The sequence below is a fragment of the Neofelis nebulosa genome, chromosome 5 (genome assembly GCF_028018385.1).
Source record: "Neofelis nebulosa isolate mNeoNeb1 chromosome 5, mNeoNeb1.pri, whole genome shotgun sequence".
Lineage (NCBI taxonomy): Eukaryota > Metazoa > Chordata > Mammalia > Carnivora > Felidae > Neofelis > Neofelis nebulosa.
Genome location: NC_080786.1, coordinates 47,708,308 through 47,725,615, shown reverse-complemented (window position 1 = coordinate 47,725,615; position 17,308 = coordinate 47,708,308).

Sequence of the window (17,308 nt, the reverse complement as noted above, 5' to 3'; positions counted from 1 at the left end):
CCCTGGAATACTACTCAGCAGTAAAAATGAATGAACTGTTGATACACACAGCCACTTGCACGCATCTCCAGGGAATGATGCTGAGTGGAGAAAAGCCAACCCTAAAAGGTTCGATACGGATTTTACTTGCATAACATCTTTGAAATGGCAAAAATCATGGAGAGCTGACTTGTGGTTGTCAGTGGTGAGGGATAGGGTGACAGGTAGGAAGACCGTAGATGTGGTCACAAATGGGCAATGCCAGGGATCTTTGTGGGGATAGAATTCATTTGTGTCCCTACTACACTGGTAGACCCAAGGATCTACACAAGTGATAAAATTACATAAAACTAAATACACACACATACACACAATGTAAGTGAAACTGGGGAGATTTGGATAAGATCTGTGGATTGCATCACTGTCCATGTCCAGTTTTGATATTGTAGTATGTTTTTGTAGGTTATCATTGGAGGAAAACTGAGTCAAAGGTACATGGGATCTCTGTGTTATTTTTTTACATCTACATGTGAATATATAATTATCTCAAAATAAAAAGTATACTTAAAAAGTATTGTAGATAATCCTATTATCTTCACTCAAATTATTTTGCCACGTCCCTAAGAAAAGTGAACTAAAAATTTTATAGTACATATTTTTAGCCGCAAAGTAAGCTGAGCTGTAAAAATAAGGTTCCATTCATCAAGTAAAGCAGCCATCCTTCACTGATGCACTGCCTTTATTGTTAGTAATGCATCCACTAACAAGTGATTCAGTAAAACCACATCTTTGTGCTCCACGGACATGCATTATACAGTGTGTTTGTGTGTGTGTGTGTGTGTGTGTGTGTGTGTGTTTAAGTGTGAAAAGAAATCCCTTAACAGTACAGCTTTCCTCTTGCATTAATTCATTATCTGAGCTTGGGCATATATGTCTGGTTTTTGTTTTCTTTGTGTGGCCAATGTCAAAGTCATCAATTTTTAAATTTAAATCCACTTTATTTGTCAATGCCCACTGATTTTAAAAATATACAGAATTTGAACCACTTCTTTTCCTTTAAAAAAATGGCATGATAGTTTCTTTCACCTTTGATTTGAATGGGATGGAGGGGAAGTATCTTTGAAAAAAATAGCTTTTAAAGTCTGCTTTCTTCAAGCACAGTACTAATGAATCAAGGCGGTCTGAAGTTACAAGCTTCTGGTTTTGAGCTGTCATTTTCTTCACTAACTCTGGCTCCAAATCCCCCAGCTTCTGCTCCCCTGCCACTTTTGTTCAACCTGTGCCTGTTGTTATTGGTGTTGATATAATATACACAAAGCGAGATTTGCCTTTATGGTTGCCATGGAAACACTGCTTATTAGTAAAAGTCTTTCTTCTGAAAGGAATTGTGATGTGATGCATTCACCCAGGTCTGTAAGCAAGTTTTCTACATTCTGAAATTACATATTTAATAAAGACCTAGCTCTGAAAAATTGACCTCTGGCATTTACTGTCCCCTTTAGTGACCTTGTACTGTTTCACAAGATACGCACTATTTTTCCAAAGTTGTGACCACATCCTTGTGGCCACAGGGAACTAAATATAATAAGTAAAGCAGGGAATAATTCTCTTCTTCCCTACACCACCCTCCTTCCAACTTGAAAACTTGTGACAATTATTTACATGTCTCCCTATTCTATGTTCCAATCAACATTATGGATGAAAGTACTTTGTAAATTTATCCAATAGCATGGTGCTTACAGCTGGCATGATCCAGTTGAGAAATTTATTGCAGATTGTCTTGTATCGTGTGTTGTGTCCTATATATTTACATTGTCACTTCCACTGACTATGAGTCAAAGGCAACAGCACCCTGTCCTGTGCTAATTATATATTCCTCTCTTTCTTCCCTCTTGCTTGCATTACTAGCTTAGGGATGAACAGTAAATCACTCAGTTGACAAATGTTTATTAAGCTCCTACTGTGTGCCTAGCACATTCTAAGAGCTAGAGATACAGCTGTGAATAAGATATGTTTCTAGATTTTAATTATATCTGGAGAAAATTTTATTTGCTTTGGGTATAAATAATTTTTTCCTTTTGCCCCTTTTGATTAAAAAAAAATGCCACCCAAACTGTTTTGTTGGTGCTGTTCATCACTGAGACCCTTTTGTTCCTCATTTAAACACATAAAAGTGACAGTTGTAAATGGAAAAGTTAAAAAGATGCAGCATTGCTCAAAAGCAGTATCAGTAACTTTGATGGAAAAGTAGTGGGGCAGAAGCTCTGGAAATAAAAGCTAGAGAATGGCTGGAATTTTAACTCCTGCAGTGTGAGATGATCAGGAGACCAGAGTCTGCCCATTGCTTGAATTAGAGGCCTGGGGTAAGGAGCACCCCAGCCCATGAAAGGAAGAGAAAAACAGCTTTTGACCAACATCTGGGGTTACAGCTTATGTAAAGTTACTTAACCAAGATGATCCGGCACCCAGGTGTCATGCTCACCTGCCTACTGACACAGTGCCTTCATCTATATTTGTTCCAATACAAATACAGATGAGCTCAGAGTAAGCTCGGAGTCTGGACTGGGGTTCCCAGTCGTCTAGGCGGTGTATTAGTGGGAAAGGTAAATATACAGAGAGCATATGGGATGCCTGGGTGGCTCAGTGGATTAAGCACCTGACTTCAGCTCAGGTCATGATCTCATAGTTCATGAGTTCGACCTCCACATCAGGCTTTGTGCTGACAGCTCAGAGCTGGAGGCTGCTTCAGATTCTGTGTCTCCCTCTCTGCACCACCCCGCCCCCCAGCTTGCACTCTATCTCTCACAAAAACAAATAAACATTAAAAAAATTTTAAAAATATACAGACAGCATAAGAAAACAAGTAAAGAACATGGGAGGAAAAAAAACTTCCCTAAAAATGAGCTTGAAAACCAAAATTCCAAAGTACACCAGAAATATAACTGAAAAGATAACCAAGAAAGTTAAAGTTTGGGGTAATCATTCTGAATAAAGTGAAAATAACAGAGCAATCTGAAAAATTAAAGCAAGTATGTTTAAGATTTTAACAAGATATTTCAGAGAGAGAAAATATAACAGTCTTAATATAAAGATTTTGAAAACAAAAACAATAACATATGTAAAGGAATCAAGTAAAAACTTTTGAAAGGAAAAATATTATTATAGACAAAATAACAAACAGAATGAACTCAAGACTAAATGCAGTTGGAAAGAAAATTTTAAGACATTAGGAAAGGGGCACCTGGGTGGCTCCATTGGTTAAGTGTCTGACTCTTGATTTCAGCTCAGGTCATGATCTTATGGTCCATAAGATCTAACCCCTCCCATTGGGCTCCATGCTGACAGTGCAGAGCCTGCTTGGGATTCTCTCTCTCTCCCTCTCTTCCTCTCTCTCTCTCTGTCTCAAAATAAATAATAAACATTTTAAAAATTAAAAAAATAAAACATTAGGAAAAGTGTGCTTAGAAATATACACAGAATGCAGCCCCAGGAGGTAAGACATTGAAAATACGTATATTAAATAGCAGTTATGGTATTATACAGAACTTAAAAGAATAAAATTTCATTTTGAAATACCACATAATACATAGCAGGATGTATTTAAAAATAGACAATTATTTATTTCAATGAGAAGATTCCCCCAAATAAGCCTTTGTCCATTGTGACAATGTAAACTTCAAAGGATGTTGGCGAAACAGTGAATTGTCTACTTACAGAATTTATTACTTTATTCACACATGTATTTAAATTACATATTAAAATACAGTAATTTAGAAATGTTGTTTTTTCTTCCCTACTCACACTTTAAAAAAAATTCAACCTTTTCAAATGCATCTTTGACATCAGCATCTTTGTTAGTAGAGTATTTTTTTAAAGTTTTTAAAATGTTTGTTTATTTGTGTGTGTGAGAGAGAGAGAGAGAGAGCAAGTGGGGGAGGAACAGAGAGAAAGGGAGACACAGAATCTGAAGCAGGCTCTAGGCTGTCAGCACAGAGCCCCATGTGGGCTCAAACTTACCGACCAGCAGACCATGACCTACCTGAAGTCAGACACTTAGCCAGTTGAGCCACCCAGGTGCCCCTGTCAGTAGAATACTTTTCAAGCATCATAGCAGCATCACCTGTGCCTCAGTTGCTCTGAGATAGTCTTTTATGACTGTATGTACAACGTTGGCACTAGACGTTCCCATTCACATACATTAGTATAGTTTTAATTTTTATTCTTCTTCTGGGTTTATATTCCTCATCCTCATAATGCAAGAACCACTTCTGATTTTTTTTAAAAAGATGTATTCATTTATTTTGAGAGAGAGAGGGAGAAAGGGTGTGTGTGCATGTGTGTGCATGGGGGAGGGGCAGAGAGCGAGGGAGACAGAGGATCCAAAGCAGGGCTCCGCACTGTCAGCACAGACCCCGATGCTGGGCTCCAATTCAAGGTGCGAGATCGTGACCTGAGTTGAAACTGAGTTGGACCCTTAACCAACTGAGCCACCCACGTGCCCCTAACCACTCTTGCTTTTTAAAGTAATCTTTAACAGCCTTATATCTGATGGCCTCCAAACCTTGCGAACATAAACTCAATTCCAGAAATAAATATTGAAATTGTTCATCCTCCTTACCTTTTTAAATACTAATTTTAGCATATGATCTTTGTAAACATCAAAACTGACATTAATTGTAGAAAAGACACCGTAGGGTAGTTTCTGGCTGACATGTTGTCCTAGGCAGTATTTTATGGCTTATGGAAGTGATCCATAACATTAGAGATTGTGTAGGGACCCATATCTATATGGTCATTCCTTTTCTATAATTGTTGGGGGCAATTTTACCTTATATTTGAGTTACGTCATCACAAGCCTGGCAGGCATGTCTCTCATATACACCACACACACACTTACACTCACCCCCTCATGCTCGTGCACACACACACACCTGTTGTGTGCTGCCTGGAACAGGTCCCAGCAGCTGCTGGGGTGGGTGGAATAAGACAGCTGAAGTTGCCTTTCTGTCTCGTAGAACAGCTGGTAGTGGAAGGAGACATGTTGGCAAAGATGCAGGTGAAGAGTCCAGTTTTTCCTGCCAAGCTTTTGCCTGAAAACAGTGGCAACAACACCAAATAGGCCCCACTTGAACTTCATGAAAAAGGCAAATGTGTGGAGAGAACCTATAAAGCTCAAACTAGGACAAGTCAGGTGAGGCAAATGCAACATTTAAGGTGGCCCTCAGTGAAGGTGCTGACTCTGCCCCTGCAGGACCTTGAGGGTGAGTGCCACCTTAAATTTTGTGCTGCTCCTCTCATCCTATCCCTGTCAACTTTGCTCTTTGATGTGTAGAGTCTCTAGGCTGTAAGCCACCCAGGACCAAGAATAATGTGACAAGAAAATCTCAGTGAGGTAGCAAGTATAGTTTTCTCCCATTGATGCATCTGGGAGGTATTTGATAATGGACTTGAAGGACTGCGTTGAGAATTCTGAATATCAGTGTTCTAGGTTAATTAAGGTGTGTTTTAGGGGCACCTGGGTAGGTGAGTTGGTTAAGTGCCTGACTTCAGCTCAGGTCATTATTTCGTGGTTCCTGAGTTCGAGCCCCGCGTCGGGCTCTGTGCTGACAGCTCAGAGCCTGCAGCCTGCTTCAGATTCTGTGTCTCCCTCTCTCTGCCCCTCCCCTACTCACACTCTATTTTTCTCAAATATGAATAAATGTTAAAAAAATTTTTTTAAAGTATGTTTGAAAACTGTATTTTATCTGCACACATACTCATCTGCGTGAACAACAGAGAAACGCTTAAGTTGATCAAACTATTCTAGCCTCTTGTTTGTTCTTTGTTCTGGGTTGGTATCCTTAACTGATCCCAGCTAGGCTGTTTTTTTTTTTTTTTATATCATTGACTTAATCACCAGTTACAGAGAATGTTCTCTTCATCAGCAATTACTACGAGTTAGTGTCTAAGTAATGTTTGTCTATGGCTACAGTTACCTGTACTCAGAATTTCACAGGGCTTAATGACATTCTTTTGCTCCCAGCTATATTAACAAAATGCTTGCCCTAACTATTTATTCTCCAGGAATGATATCTCTGTATTTGTGCAGCATTCCACATCTCTGATTGGTCCCCCATTGAGAAAGTCTCATCCATTTCTGGATTTTAGCCCAACAACTTCCAGGTTTGTTGTAACCTGAGCAACTCGTCCAGTGCATGAAACAACTTGACTCTCTGTTGCCCTCTGAGTTGTCCACAGAGAATACCATCGCTGGGTTCTAATATTTAACCATTTCATGTTCATTATCATGCTGGTTTTCCATATGACATATGCCTGTTTCTGTTCTAAGTTCTGTGAAAAATGAGAGTCACCAAAGCACAGGTGGAAAGTCTTTTAGCTCATTTATGCTTCTGACCATGAGATCCTAAAGTCCTATTTAATGCCCTTAGGGCCAAGCTGGCCTCCAATGTATGAATTAATCATCCATTCATAAGACAAACTCTTTCCTGTCTGCCTTTTCGCCTGTGTGCACCTGTCCTTCCTGGCCTGATTCAGAATCCCTAAGGCAGGAATCACAACGTCAAATGCATGGGGTCTGGTCAGAATATATGGATGAATGAAGCTGACCGTTGGAAGAGAAGGGTTACAGCTGTGGCAAACTGGCTTACAGGGCTTCTCTACAGGTCCTGCCTGGACTCCAAGTTCAAACCCAGACGTAAATAAGATAGCACGATCCACAGATATAAAATAAATACGTCATGTAAAAGGTGCTTATGCACGTAAGTGTGCACGCACACGTGTGTCTGTGTTGCATTCCGATCACCCCACTTGGAAGGGGGCATTTGTTAATGTAAAGTATTGTATATTATTAAATTTGTGGGCATAAGATACACCTCTTTTTTTTTTAATGTTTATTTATATTTGAGACAATGCATGAGACAGAGTGCAAGCGGCAGAAGGGCAGACAGAGGGACACAGAGAATCTGAAGCGGGCTCCAGGCTCTGAGCTGTCAGCACAGAGCCTGACTCAGGGCTGGAACCCATGAACTGTGAGATCATGACCTTAGTCGAAGTCGGATGCTTGACTGACTGAGCCACTCAGGTGCCCTTGATATACATCTCTTAATAGAGCCAAGTAAAAGTGAAAATTTGGAGTCAGAAACATTTCACAGTTGATCCAGAAGTCCTGGAGGTAAGCTAAGTATAAGCCAGTAGTGTCTCCAGGAAGGAGAAGCCACAAAACTCAATTTCTAGATGAAACAAAATGCTAAAAATAAACTCAGAGCGGTGAGCCTGCGAGGAGGATTTAACAGCAGTGTGTCTCACTCACGCTACCGGGGAGATCAATGAGAAAACATCTTTCCCTACAATTAATGGTTGTAGCATTTCAACTTGAAAAAAATTCCAGAGCAAGCAAAAGCACCCCTGAGGCAGTACTAAGAGCAAATACACTGATGATTCTGCTGCACTGGTAACTTTCCATACTAATTCTTAAATAAATATACCCGATTCACTTGGAATCTTGAGCTATGAAAGCAAATACCACACGCACAAAAACATTATTCAAAGCCCCATACATTTTACTTATTTTGAAAAGCAAAGCTCAAAAATTGGGGTGTCCTGAAATCAATCTTCTAAGTGAAAACTTAAAAAAAAAGTTATTTGTACTAATATTCCCTAATAATTAACTAAATTTTTGGTATTATTCATAAAAAAATAGCATACAAGCTTAAATGACCAAGGACCAAAAATTTAATTTCAGACAGTAATATCAATATAGCAAGATGATTTGATTAAGTAAGCATCAACAATGATTAAATTATATGTAAAGCCGGGTCTGAACAACTATTCTTAAATTGAAAATGTATCTACCTTTAACGAGGACATGGGAAGAAAAACAAAATAATGAAAGAGAGTTTGTTTTATAATGCCATATTTCTTGGTAAAACAAACAAAAACACAGTTGTTCTCACAGTATTTCTTGAAGAACTCTTTCAGACAGGTGAATTAATACTTGTACATAACAGAAATGATCTGGAGCCACCTTGTGGTAGTCACCTGTAACTGGCTGTGGTTTTGAAAACCATCCTAGAACTGTATTCTAGAATAAAGGTTTTTTTACAGCTAAAAAATTATCTAATTTCTTTCAGAATGCTAATGTTTCAAACGTAGACAACATATTTATATGGCATAAGTGCCAAACAAAAATATTTTTGTAATGGAAAGTGGTAATAATAATTACAGTAGCTGTCAATCATTTATTCAGTGCCTTCTGAGTGCCAGAAGATACAGGTCTTGTGTATCTTCACGCGCCGGATGGAAAGAAGTTTTTAGGGAAAAGCAAGGTAGACTAAATCACTCTCTTACCCATGGCCACACAGATTTAGTAACAGGCGTAGCTGAGATTTGGAGGTCAAGTCCTTAGTAACTACCACCCCTTTAAAAATGCCTGCTGTATGTCAGCCATCATGTTAAGCATTTTCTATTTGTTATATAATCATGATAATATTCTTATGGGATAAATATTATTACATACATTATGTAAATGAAGAGATTCAGGCAGATTATATAAACCTGCCTTAAGTTTTAGCCAAAACTGACAAAGCTGGAATTTGAACCCAGGAAAGTTTAATCCTAAAAATCGCACTCTTATACTGTTCTATGTTCGTCTACATCATAATACTTTAATTGTTTATATATGGATTTATTCATTCATCACTCAGTCACTCATATACACACACACACACACACACACATACACACACACAAATGGAGGGTGTGGGGTAAGGAGAAAGAGAGAAATATTAAGACACAAGCTGCTGGGTTTGAGGCTCCAGGGTCCATCTGACAAGGTCTAGGAAGAATCTATTTTCTGCAAAGCTGGTAAATATGTTTAATGTGGCTTCATTTATGAAGGAGAAAGGTTGAGGGAAAAAACACACAGATATAGATACATCTGGTTATTATGGAGAACATGTTGAGTTGTTCTCTCTCTCATTTATGCACAGACACACACACACACACACGCACGCATGCACACACATGCTATGGTGCATCTTTCTTTAGCTGGCATACTCTCTCCTCCTTCCCTTGGGTAAATATTCCTTTCCAAGTTGATACTTAGACATTGGTTCCCAGAGAAGCTTCCCTGGCCTGCTTCCCCAGTCTACATGTCTCTGTAGCTTCCACACACCCTACCTTCTGCTTTTCCTTGCACTTTGCACACTTCACTGATTGTATTTTCCTATCCACCATCAGACTCCAAACTCCGGGGGTCTTCATGCCATTTCCTCCCTTGGTGGACCACCAGCATTCAATAAAAGCTTGTTGGCAACTGAATTAAGATGCTCAAGGAAATCAAAGTATAGGTCACAAAAATAAAAGCAATAAGTACCAGAAAATGCCGGGTACAAGTATAACTAGGGTAAAGTGGAGGCACGGAAGGGGCAAAGGATCCATTTTATTTGAGGAAAGAGAAGGTTAAAAAGATTTTTCTTAAGGAGATGATATTTGTTCCGTGGAAGGGGCAGATGGAAAGGACAGAGGTGTCACCAAAAGGATTGAGATGTGGCCTGCAAGTATTAATGTACGAGAAAAATAAATTGCCTGGAGAATTTGTTAAAATGTAGATTCCTTGGCTAAATGCCCAGGAATTAGATTTCAGTAGAACCTCGGCGTCAACATTTCTAAAAATACCCCCAACTGATTGTAGTGCTGATGATCTTTGGACCTCATTATGAGGAAACCAGAGGCATGAAAAGCATGATGTGTCTGAGGCCATATGCAAGAAGTTCATTGTGGCTGGGGTTTGTGATACAAGGGAAGAATGTCGGAAGGTGTGGTTAGGAAATAGTTGAGGCCAGATTATGAAGAACCTTGTGGGTCATGCCAAGGAATTTAAGTTTTATTCTGTGGTACTATGGAGCCATTAGTCACCTAAAAGAAGAGAGGAGATAAGAGCGAATTACATTTGAGTTCACTGTAGAGTGTGGAATTCATGGGAGAGACCTTAGATGCGGTGCTCACCAGACACCTCCCCCACCCATTGCCTCAATGGGTGTTTTTTCTTTTTTTATTATTTATTTATTTTTTTAAATTACATTCAAGTTAGCGTATAGTGCAATAATGATTTCAGGAGTAGAATCCAGTGATTCATCCCCTATGTCTAACACCCAGTGCTCATCCCAATGTGTCTTCCCTAATGCCGCTTGCCCATTTAGCCCATCCCCCCACCCATAAACCCTCTAGCAACCCTCAGTTTGTTCTCTATATTTAAGAGTCTCTTATGTGTTGTCCCCCTCTCTGTTTTAATATTATTTTTGCATCCCTTCCCTTATGTTCATCTGTTTTGTATCTTAAATTCTACATATGAGTGAAGTCATATGATATTGGTCTTTCTCTAATTTCACTTAGCATAATACCCTCTAGTTCCATTCACGTTTTCGCAAATGGCAAGATTTCACTCATTTTGGAGTAATACTCCTTTGTGTATGTATGTGTGTGTGTGTGTGTGTGTGTGTGTACATACCACATCTTCTTTATCCATTCATGTGTCGATGGACATTTGGGCTCTTTCCATACTTTGGCCATTGTCAATAGCACCACTATAAACATTGCCAATGGGTGTTTTTTCAAAAGCCTCCAACTTCCCAGGCATATTCTTGGGATCCATACAGTTTCTATGATCATCTCTTTTGCTGTGTCAATAATAGTTTAAAAAATATTTTTATGTTTATTGTTGACAGAGAGAGAGAGAAGGAGAAAGAGAGACAGAGTGTGAGCGGGGGAGGGGCAGAGAGAGAAAGGGAGACACGGTATTGAAAGAAGGCTCCAGGCTCTGAGCTGTCAGCGCAGAGCCCAACATGAGGCTTGAACTCACAAACCATGAGTTCATGACCTGAGCCAAAGTTGGACGCTTAAATGACGGAGCCACCCAGGCGCCCAAATAGTTTTCGATGAAGGTAATCTTCCCCAAGTCATCTCACTGGTCGTTTTATGACCGATACCTGTAGAAAATTCTAGTGGCTGTTTGCATTTGTGTTTCTCTCTGCATCAGGCCTGTGAACCAGTAAGACAGTTCAGTGTGGCAGATATGAGTGTGCACAGTAGTTCCAGGCTACATAGGTTTAAATCCCGACTTGGTCACAATCACTGGTCGTGTGCCCTTGAGCAGGTTATACAACTCCTGTACCTCAGTTTCCTCACCTTTATAATGGCGATAATAAAAGTGCTACCACACAGAAGTGTTGAGACGATTAAATGTGTCAATAGCACACATGTGAAGTGTTAGAATAATGCCTGGGACAGACTAAGGACTACTTGAGTTTTCACTGTTTTTGTTACTGCTTTTTGTTAGAAACCTCTCCTAAGCTGTGGGACTTTGTTTTACTGCCATAATCGCAGTTACTTCAGCAGCTGCCTGATGCAGCCACAAACCCCTTCCAAAGCCTGAGAGATATGTTCCGACTTGGCCTTACTCACATTTACTTTATTATTACCTCACTGTTAGGGAAGGAGCCTCTTGACTTTGTAGCTGAGATCCCTATGCAGAGAACATACATCTCTATCATGACCTCGCTTACATGATTAATTACCCAGGGTCATAGTGCCAAGCTTGAGGGAGCTTGTTTGGGCACTAAATTTTATTGTCTTCTTTCCGATATCTGAGGACTCCAAATGGTTACCGTACGTGTCCCTTATTGCTTCTCCTCTATCTGGGTTGGCGGAAGTTTATAGGAATAAGGCATTTGGGAATGTGGGATTTTGTAAGGTTGAGCATGTGAGGGTAAGTATCATGAACTCCAGACTCTCCTCCTAAAAGAAGTTCTTACCCTGGGGCGCCTGGGTGGCTCAGTTGGTTATGCGTCTGACTCTCGATCTCGACTCAGGTTATGATCTCATAGTTCGTGAGTTCAAGCTCTGCATCGAGCTCTGCACTGACAGTGCAGAGCCTGCTTGGGATTCTCTCTCTCTCCCTTTCTCTCTCCTTGTCTCTCAAAATAAATAAATAAAACATTTTTTTAAAAGGGCAATTCTTATCGCTCATGTCCACTCTATTGAGGCCAATACCTTAATGTTCGTGGACTAATTAGAAAGCAACAGAAGCACATGTGTTATGTGTAACTCTCGTACTTAGGTGGAATGATAACAAAAGGGTCTTATCACTAGCAAGTTACACACACACATAGAACCCTGGAGAAGGTTCTACTAGTGTGTTACTTCAGAATCAAGAGATCTACAATAACTCATCCAGGGTTCTCCAAAGAATTAGGACTGGTTTTTCTGTTCTATCCAGCTTGCCCTGGGCACCAGATTTTAGCCCTGGATTTTTGGCACATCTTTCTCTCTTTTTTTAATATTTATTTTGTTATCTTTGAGAGAGAGACAGACAGAAGGCAAGTGGGGGAGGGACAGAGAGAGAGGGAGACACAGAATCTGAAACAGGCTCCAGGCTCTGAGCTGTCAGCACAGAGCCTGACATGGGGCTCCAACTTGGGAACAGTGAGAGCATGACCTGAGCTGAAGTCAGATATTTAACTGACTGTATCACCCAGGTGCCCTACTTAGCACATCTCTCTTGGACTACTTGTCACCTACAGTCCCCAGGCCCATCTCTGCTGGAAACCTCTCCCTCAACATTTGTTTCCCTTTTTTCATCCTGCCCTGACCCCTGCACTTGGTTTTGTTGACCGCTTTCCCCATACCTAGAGTTGCCTCTCCTCATTCTGATTCTGCCTGGATTGAGCAGGGCTCACCAGGGCCCTACTTGAAGAGCCATTTGTTACTCAGACCTCTGCGTATTGGTGTCAGTGTCCAGGAGTCGGGTGTACTGCTTCACACAAATAACGCTTCTCTCCGGCCACACTTCACACACAAGAAAGCGGCTAAAATCTTCCTCGGTCCACCAGCAAACGCTGGCCCTCATCACCCTTCTTATGACTTTGCATTATACTTACGTTCTGTAGGAAGGCCTAATGGCTGATCCTACATGTGTAGTTCATCACTGTTTTTCTGTGTCAAGGTATTATGCCAAAGGCATGTGGTAGCCAGAAGGAAAACCCACTCTGAGTTTCTACTTCAACTTACATAAATAAAGGGAGGTGGCCATTTTTGCCCCTGTAACTGCAATGGAGAAAAGTAGTTGAAGCTCCTACCTAAACGACAAGAAATGGGAGTGAGGAGGGGGTTATCGATCGTAATACAGTCTATCTGTTCTTTGGTGCCATTGTCTCTCACCTTGGGCATAGAGTTCCTAGAGAGTTCCACTCTTTGTTAGGAGGTCTCCTGGGAATAATAGGATATTTGATTTGCTAATTGAAACATACTTCAGAGAAAACCAGGTCCCAGAATTCCTCCCTTGATGGGAATGGGCTCAAGCTGGGAGCCCTAGGATTTCTGGGCCACCAGGAACAGGCTTTGAAGTAGCACCTGAAGGGAGCCGTCACCGTAGACAAGTCATTTAGATCAAAGCTGCCTGGTTTTATTCTCCTTCAAGATGGAGTCAAAATCAGATTAGAATCGAGTTTGCTGGTTTTTATCAACGTCTGCCAGTCCACCACTGGAGGCAAGATTTGCCCCTCAGCACCCTAGTCATAAGCAGATGATGTGGAAGGGGTGAGGGCGGGGAGTTCTCACTCCTTAAATTTGACCCTGAACCTATTGGCTGCTCTTTCCTAGGCCAAGGCATCCTGACTTTAAATCACACAGACTGTTCAGTGTATAATAATTTATATACTTGTAATTTTTCTAGATTTTTTTTCTCTACCATCGTGATTAGTTATCTGAAATGCAAATGTATTGCCAACGACAAAAAATGCTTTATGGTCACTTGAATCATTAAGCTCTCTGAAAGTGCCGTCCTTGTGGAATGCTTCTGTAAAGGCCACAGTCCCTCAAACTCCATTCAGTACCACCCTTCTTTTTTTCCAGGCTTTGTCCCTTCTTTTGGAGGGAAGAACAAGCACTTCCAAACTTGCAGCTTTTGGTTTTATCTTTCCTTCCACACCCCACATGCTCCAGTTAAGGTAAGTCTGCCACCACCCCATTTTCCTACCAAGTGGTCTCTGATGGAGCCCACTCACTATGGGATCTGTCCTGAGTGCCTGCAGTGGACCAGGACCTTAGAAGGGAATGAAGTGATACCGATTGATATTGCTACTTTGGCTCAGATCTGGGGTCTGGGCCAACTCCCTTCACTGTGCCCACAACCTCTTACCCCACAGCTCCCTCCAAAAATCCCAGATTGATATAATGCATTGCACCTTCAGGGCACTCCCAGCAGCTCAAGACCAAGAGGCCTAAGATCTGAGGACTTGCAAAGGGCATATGGCCAAATGTCTTTCATAGATTTGAAAATAAGTGACCTTTTGCCCCCTCCTGGCCTGGCCCTCCATCTATCTGTACTCATATCTTTGCCTGTGGAATTAGTGGCTTCAGAAGAAGTAACCCAGTGCTAAAGAGTGGCAATTCTGAGGGAGAGGGAATCTGAAGAGGTTATGGAAGATTTAGCCTAATAACAGGCCCAGGCCTACCGCCCAGAGGACTTTCTTTCTCTGACATTCAGCATGTTTTGTCCTACAATAAGAATATTAATAACTAACGGCTTATAGTGCTTGCCCTGTGCCAGGCGATCTTCTAAATTCTTCACATACATTAACTCAGTCCTGTTAACCCCAACACTACTGAGAGATTTATGAGGGAGCAAAACCCCAATTCTGTAATCTCACCCATGAGTCACTTCCCAAGCAATCCAACTGTTTCTAATTCTGTGTCGAAGTATAAGACTACTGTAACAATCTCTACTGGTTGTTCTCCTTGGCCTTTCTGTAGGACAACTCCCATCCAAACTGGCCCCAGAGTTAGCCTGGTCCTGACTCTCTATTGAATGTTGACTCAGCTACAGCCCTGAATGCCCCCCTGCCACTGCCCTCCCCACTTAGAGGGCACCCTATACACCTTTAGTGTTCAGACCATACCCACACTCAGCTATGTTTGGCCATTAGAGTAGAATGTCCGTTACCTCTGATCTATCTGATGATGCAGTTCAGATAAAGCAGAACACTGTAAAAAATTTCCAACAATTCCACACAGTAACTTTTCAAAATGTAACTTCAGCATATTGCCTCTGTACTTCATTGCTAGAAAAAATAAATACATTAAAAACATCTATTTCCTTTATTATCCTTGACAGATATTTCAAAAGTCCTCTTCTATTGCTTTAGAACTCCTCTTTGGAGCCCTTCTTCATTCAGTTCAAATAAAGTCATGACAGTATAGTCCAGGAGGTCATCTGTCTCACGTAACTAGCAACCTGGATGTAATTTTAAGCTCAGCTGGGAATCTCCATGTACAGAAATATTTATTAGTTGGCTGACTGGAAATAGTGATGCGTTACATAAATGAAGTGTCCATTTCTTTCCTCTGAGTTGACAGCCTATAGCTTACTTAAACATAGCACTTCTGTTCTGTCTCCTTTGTCCTTTCTAACATAAGCTGCTTCTCTGTTATGCATACAGTTTTAGTTTTCTACACACAGAGATACATTCCCTCTTCATCAACAGTACTTATTTGCCTCTGTTTCTTTTGAGGAGACAATACTATTACATTATTGTATTAGTTACGATGCTTTTGATACCAACTACAGAAACCCTAACTCAAATTAGGTTAAGCATTAAAAACAACTTATTGGTTTATGTAAAATAAAATCAAGAATTAGTCTAGGTTCTAGAAAGGGCTTGATCCAGTAGCTTAGCAAATAACCTGTGACTGGACTGCTTAGTTATCCTAAAGTGTTACAAATGGCTTTCAACTGGTTCCAGTGGCCATATTCACACCTAACAGTAAGGATTCTTCTGTGGATTTCTAGTAAAAGCAAAAAAGTTATTTTTTTCAAAATCTCCAGTGCACGTTTTCTTGTGTCTCAGTGTCCGAGTGGGTCACATGCCCAACTCTAGGCAATCGGTTTTAGCTGGCAAATGGCACATGCTGACGGGCTTAAACTATGCAGTGCTCACCTTTGATAATCAAAGTGGGATCCGCTTTTGCCAGGCACAGAGGCTGTATTGAGGAATGTATTTTCATAGGAGGAAGTAGAGCTTGGATAGAGCAAACTACCCAGCCATAACCACAATTGTACCGTAAATCTAATCCCGCTAATCTTCAAGGAAGCCTATGAAGTGTTACTTATCAACTCTTGATAGCATGTGTTCCAAACGTGCTTTGTATATTTCCCATGTTCTTTGCTTTGGTATGCGCAGATACCTGAGGTCGTAAGCACTCTTAGTGGAACCCTTCTCAACTATTCTCTTTGTGAATGGCTAGGTCCTGAGCCAAGTGCTTTACATGTTTACACATTAGAATTTCACAAAAGCCTGGGCAACAGATGCCATCAACTTCTTTTTACAGACGAGGAAACAAAGTTAATTAATTTGCTCAGTGTCACATAATTTGTAAGCGAGGGACTCAGGATTCAAATGGAGGTAGACTCCAAAACCTATGGGCTTAATTCAGGACAGTCCATACCAACTACCGTGTCGCTAATGACCTCATATTACCAAAAGTGCTAGAAGAGCAACATGCACTATTTAGTTATATTCAGAAAAAATCAAGAGAATAAGTAAGTTATAATCTGTTAGTTGGGGCTAATAATTTAGTATTAAAATTATTAATTTTAACGAAAGTGACAAAGAGTAAGTAGAGCTCTTTTATTTCTACATTGCTTTTCATCTTTTCTGTTAGGGGAGTGATTTTTGGTCTGAAACAGTAGCTCAGTGGGGTGCCAGCGTGGCTCAGTGGGTTAAGCATCCACTTGGGCTCCAGTCATGGTCTCACATTTCCTGAGTTCCAGCCCCACGTTGGGCTCTGTGCTGACAGCTCAGAGCCTGGAGCCTGGTTCACATTCTGTGTCTCCCTCTCTCTCTGCCCCTCTGTGCTCTCTCAAAAATAAATAAACATGAAAAAAATGGAAATAGCAGCAGCTCAAATACTGGCAATAGGGAATAGATTTTGAAGCTGGGTGAAGACATTACAGGAGAATATGCAGCCACTTCTGTGAGTTCTTGTCCTCATGCCTAGACAAATTCAATCCCAGGACCTGAGAGAAGCTGTGCCTGAGGCAGACTGCTGAATCAATGGCTGATCTATGGCAATGGAACCTACTCCTGAAGGCTAGAGACTGACAAATGTAAAAAAAAAAAAAAATCCTAAATAAATAAACAAATGAACAACAAACAAACAAATAAAATTTTATACTAAAGATTGAAGAGGTGTTGATTGTGGCCAAGTGCTAAAGTAGCTACCAAAAACATAATTTATTAGCACTTAGAAAAGAACCAGCTCTTCTAAATAAAAA